Source organism: Otolemur garnettii, unplaced genomic scaffold (genome assembly GCF_000181295.1).
Source record: "Otolemur garnettii isolate 467f Iridium unplaced genomic scaffold, OtoGar3 scaffold00247, whole genome shotgun sequence".
In the NCBI taxonomy this organism is placed as follows: domain Eukaryota; kingdom Metazoa; phylum Chordata; class Mammalia; order Primates; family Galagidae; genus Otolemur; species Otolemur garnettii.
Genome location: NW_003852642.1, coordinates 806,708 through 812,707, shown reverse-complemented (window position 1 = coordinate 812,707; position 6,000 = coordinate 806,708). Strand labels below are relative to the sequence as shown.

Genomic DNA, 6,000 nt, shown 5'->3' with positions numbered 1-6,000 from the left:
ATCCAGCATCCTTTCATGATCAGAACACTAAGAAAATGGGTATAGAAGGGACATTTCTTAAACTGATAGAGGCCATCTACAGCAAACCCACAGCAAATATTGTATTGAATGGAGTTAAATTGAAATCATTTCCACTCAGATCAGGAATGAGGCAAGGTTGCCCATTGTCTCCAGTGCTTTTTAACATTGTAATGAAAGTCTTAGCCATTGCAATTAGGGAAGAAAATGCGATCAAGGGTATCCACATAGGGTCAGAAGAGATCAAACTTTCACTCTTTGCAGATAATATGATTGTATATCTGGAAAACACCAGGGCTTCTAGTATAAAACTCTTAGAAGTGATCAAGGAATACAGCACTGTCTTATTTCTTGCTGTATGAGTGTTTACACACTCATAAATGTGTAGCCTTTATAAATACCAACAATGGTCATGCTGAAAAAACAGTCAAGGACTCTGTTCTGTTCACAGTAGTGCCAAAGAAGTTGAAATATTTGGGAGTTTACCAAGAACCTGAAAGATCTCTATAAAGAGAACTATGAAACTCTAAGAAAAGAAATAGCTCAAGATGTTAACAAATGGAAAAACATATCATGCTTCATGGCTAGGAATAATCAACATTGTTAAAATATCCATACTACCCAAAGCAATATACAATTGTAATGCAATCCTTATTAAAGATCCACTGTTATACTTTAAAGATAATATTTTGTTTTATATGGAATCAGAAAAAACCTTGAATAGCCAAGATATTACTCAGAAATAAAAACAAAGCAGAAGGAATTATGCTACCAGACCTCAGACTATACTATAAATCAATAATGATGAAAACATCTATGGGACTGCACAAAAACGGAGAGGTAGATGTATGGAATAGAATAGAGAACTAAGAGATGAACCCAGCTACTTATCGTTATTTGATCTTTGACAAGCCAATTAAAAACATTCAATGAGGAAAAGAGTCCCTATTTAACAAATGGTGCTGGGTGAACTGTGTGGTGACCTGTAGAAGACTGAAACTGGACCCACACTTTTCATCATTAACTAAGATAGACTCTCACTGGATTAAAGATTTAATTTATTATTATTTTTTAACCAAGAGACTTTACTAGTGTATTATATTGTTAAATAAGCATCATATCTCCAAATCGAAAAGTAACTTTTTTTTTGGCGTAATCCTTCTATTTTTCTTGACAATAAGCTGGAGACTATTATACTAATTACCAGTGGGTATACAGTGACCCTCAACATTTCAAGGAGAACAACATTGTCCCCTGGGTATTGCAGAAGGTTTTAAGTGAAGCTACATCAGGGATTATCTTGTTTTAAGTCACCCAATATATATGAAAACATTATCTTGAAAAAGTACAAGTATTTAAAACTCACAGCAGCTCATAAACACAAGTCTTTTGAACTATTTAACAATTATTATCAAAACATGTTAAGCCAAGAACTAGCACATCTTTGTCATGTTCAGGATAATAAAAGACTTTGGAAATGAATCACATAAACAAAGAAACCATTTTTTCCCTGACGAATTTAATGTGAAAGGACATTTTTTGTCATGTTCATAGTAAATAATCTTTCCAACATTCAAAAACAAAATGCAGTGCTCACTTCAGCAGCACATATACTAAAATTGGAATGATACAGAGATTAGCATGGCCCCTGCGCAAGGATGACACACAAATTCGTGAAGCATTCCATATTTTTTACTCAACACTATTATGAAATTAATTTATAGCTTTCATAGGAAAGCTATAACCTAATTTTAGCCCAAGAATATGGGGAAAGGAGAGAGGGAGGGGAAGAGAGGAAGGAGGTTGATTGGTGGGATCACGCCTATGGTTTATCCTATAACGGTACATGTGAATCTTTCTAAATGTAAAATACAAATGTCTTAACACAATAACTAAGAAAATGACACGAAGGCTATGTTAACCAGATGGAAGAAAGTATTTCTAATTGTATATGGAAACAACACACTGTACCCCATGATAGTATTGATGTACACAGCTATGATTTAAAAAAAATGCATTACCTTTAAAGAGAAAGAGATGACAAAGTGCTGATGACAAACCAGCAGAATGAAGAAAGCATGGGCTTCAGAAACATAGATGGAATTTCAATTTCAGCCTCTGTCATTTGCTGTGTAAATTTTCATAAGTCACTCAAACTTTCTTAGCCCCCAATTCTTTATCAATAACATGAGAAAAATACTGATAGGATAATACTTGTAAGGTACGTAAGAATTATGTAGAGAAATTATGCTAACATTCTCAGCTCAGAGTCTGACAATTGTGAAGTGCAGGAAATATAGGCCGCTCCACACTTGCTCCTTTTAACTTTTAGTTATATGACTAATTAATTTGTTTTCAAATAAGTCATAAAACATCTACAAACACATCAAGGGTCAAAATGAGCAGGAATAGACATGTGGGTTAAAATAAAAATGTCAAAGTTTACTTCAGCTCTTTCCTACTCCTTCTGGGGCTCAGTTTCTCATCCCAGGTTTGTGTCTGAGGAAGATTTACCAAACTGCTGTCAGTACCCCTGGTAAATAAAGGGTACAGAGACACAACCAACTTCCCTGCAGTGCTCCTGTCCTGCACTGGGAGATCACTGATTCTTCATCCCTCAAGTTTTGTGGGGTTTATGCCAATCTTGGATTAGAAAAATTCAGTTTTTTTCTATAACTTAATTTACCAAATGTAAATTTCTGTGCTTGGTTTTCCCTAAAGCCCTAGCTACACCCTTGTGTTCCACCTGCTTTATTCACACCAGGATTCTCAGTTTCTAATGAACAATGCATGTTCCTTTATTCTTTGGCTTATTTTATTTTAATTATATTTTATGAGGAATATCCCCTTTTCCTATATACTGTGGCAGAATTTGCAATACATAAATCCTTGGATGAAAACCACTGTCACAGGGTAGCCGTGTTCCTTTTTTTACTCCATATACTTGGTACAGTTACAGGTATTGAAAGGAAAGAAGCAAAATGTCAAGCTGTATTCTGTTCACTATTACATTATGCTTATTACTCTTTTCTTTCTACATGACTTGGGTAAATTGCCATATTTTATATTTTTTAATTTTTTTCAGTGTGACTATACTATGCTAGGCACATACGTGGTTGATACCCATTGAAAGCAAAAATCAGGTTGATACCCCAGAGAAAGACAAAGATCAGAGCTCAACAAAATGGAACCTGTGGAAAGATAAATACAGTAGAGTTTACTTTTAGTCTAATGGAGAGTTTTCCACTTACAAGACGGCATAACTTCAGTGTCTTCCAAATGAGAGAAAGATACAAGATACATCACTCATCTGAAGCCAACTCACCTGAAGTTACTGTTTTATTTACTAGTGGTCTTGAAGCAAGTTCCCACTAAAATTTAGGCATTACTATTAAAGCTGGTAAATAGATCGATAGTCCACAATAAATTTCAATGACTCTTCCAAGAATATATTTCTTTCTTGCCAGGAGGAGGATCTCAAGGACAGGCAGGAGGAGAATAAGAAAGAGAAAAGATGACAAAAGTTGGGAAGCAGATCCTGACTTCTAGGAAAGAAATGTACGGTGTATGTATACCTCCATCACCTTGGGGCATTTAGACCCAAGAGAACATTACAGTATTGGTTATTTTTAGAATATAAACTAAGAAATTAGATTAAATGAAGAATGTAATTTCTTCTAAATTACTGGAGACAGCACCAATTTAAGTTTATTTTCCTCATTTATTTTGACTTTTTGGTCCTGGAAAATATAGTAAATCACTTAGAAAATAATAGTAACTACAGTAAAAATCAAAGGAAAGTGGAAATCAGTGAGAATGCAATAATTAATACATAACAGGTATTAATATTTATTGTATTTTTAGTGTGTGATATCATGTATATTGTGTCTTGCAGTGTATAAATAGAATGTACACTCTGCCTTTTTAATTTAACATAAAGTAATGATCCTTTCCTTTGAAATCACTGATTCACCTTCTTTGAAAGTAATTTAGCTTTCCTCTAAATATTCCCAGGGCACACTTACATGCTGCTATTAATACAGTTGAGTCATGAAATATCTTTTTGTCCACACCTTCCAAAAAAAAAAAAACAGATGTATTTTGGGAACAGGTTTAACTCTCTAAAATCACTGGTTGTCAACCAATGTATTGATTCCACCTCATTTACATATGAGTAGTTCCAGAAAAATCCCTTGATTTTTTAGCCTTATAAGTCTTCTTATACTCTCTATGAAAGAACACTAAAAGCTGTTTCTTACAGGGCACAGAATTTTTGTTATAGATGGCATGGCCTTGGTTGGTCCATAACTCCATTATCCACATTATCAATCACCCATGAGGATTGGCATGATGCATCAACAACAGCTCTGCAACAAGAAATAGAGTAGAAGTCAATTTTTGCACAAGAGCTACTCAAATATCACAGCTTTATGTATCATTTGTATTAATTTTTTGTGCCACACAATAAATTACTATTGTCTTAGAGCCTTAAACTAATACACACTTTCATATCACAGTTTGATATGATTCTGTGATTTTCTATGGAAATACTATGGTTTTTCCCAACTCCTCACCATTAGTTGGATCAAGTTCCAGGCTCCATACTCAACTCCATGAATTCCCACCATTACATTCTTTATCACCATCCCCAGATAGATAGTGATGAGTACCCATAATGAGTATAATCTCTTCAGTAGCAAGTGGGCCTGGTCAGATACACTTTCATCTTCCATTATTGTTCACACTATCTTAATAAATGGCTTCCCCTTCATCATTCAACCATAATAGTAAGCCTGCTACAACTGCTCTATCTGCTTAGAAAATTTATTGGGTCAAAAATAAAATAACACTCAGATAGAGACTTAGTATTCTTATGGATAGTAGCTCAGTTCACAATCAGAAAGATGTGGAAACAACTCAAGTGCCCATCAACCTGTGAATGTATTAATGAACTGTGTTATATGTATACTGTAGAATACTATTCAGTCATAGAAAGATGGAGACTTTACATCTTTGCATTTACCTGGATAGAGTTGAAGAACATTCTCCTTAGTAAAGAATCTCAATAATGGAAAAACAAGCATCCCATGTACTCAATACTAATTTTAAGCAAGTAGATAGACAGCTACAGGCCCACACAAGAGAAAAACACAATTAAATTCAAGAAGGAGGTCACAAGGTTCATGAATCCCCCACTGAATGAATACAGTGTAGAAGTAGACAGTATATACCTCCTGAGTGAAGGACTCCAATACAGCTAGGACTTTTCCTAACAAAAGCAAAAGATGTAAGCTAATCATATGTACCCATATGTTAACTGACATAAAACAAAAAACACAATAGGTGTATATGTTTGTTCAGATTCTTGCTCTTCAGAGTGTGGTCCAATTTCCAGTAACACGGCATCTTTGGAGATGTGCTAGAAATGCAGACAGATCCACTGTACTGTAATCAGCATTTTATACCTCCTAGATCTTTTGAATGTATATTAAAGTCTAAAAATAACTTATTGTCATTACCTTGATTTGATGAAAATTCTGGTGATGTAGTAAGGTAATTTAGTTAATTAAAAATAAATAAAAGACATTTATGTTTTTCTAATTTTTCTATGTGGTCCTTTATCATCTTCTTTCCTCTTCCTTTTTTTTTTATTAAATCATAGCTGTGTACATTAATGTAATCATGGGGTACAGTGTGGTTTTTTCAGATACAGTCAAAATACTCTCATCAAACTGGTTAATGTAGCCTTCGTGTCATTTCCTTAGTTATTAAGACATTCATATTCTGCTTTTAGAAAGAATCACTTGTACCCTTGTAAGATAAACCATAGAGGTGACCCCACCAACCACCCTCCCTCCACCCACCCACCCACCACCACTCCCCTAACCCTCACCCTTCCCCATATTCTATGGCTATAATTAGGTCATCTCTTTTCTATGAAAGCTATAATTTAGTTTCAAATTAGGGCTATGTATGTTGGAT

At 34.5% G+C, this 6,000-nt stretch overlaps 1 non-coding gene across 1 annotated transcript; it reads left to right on the top strand.

The window, feature by feature from the left end:
• The first annotated feature begins 1,607 nt into the window (after positions 1–1,607).
• Positions 1,608–1,711, top strand: LOC111722408. Its single transcript, XR_002771220.1, has one exon. It is a non-coding gene; the product is annotated as a U6 spliceosomal RNA (small nuclear RNA).
• The last annotated feature ends 4,289 nt before the right edge of the window (positions 1,712–6,000 follow it).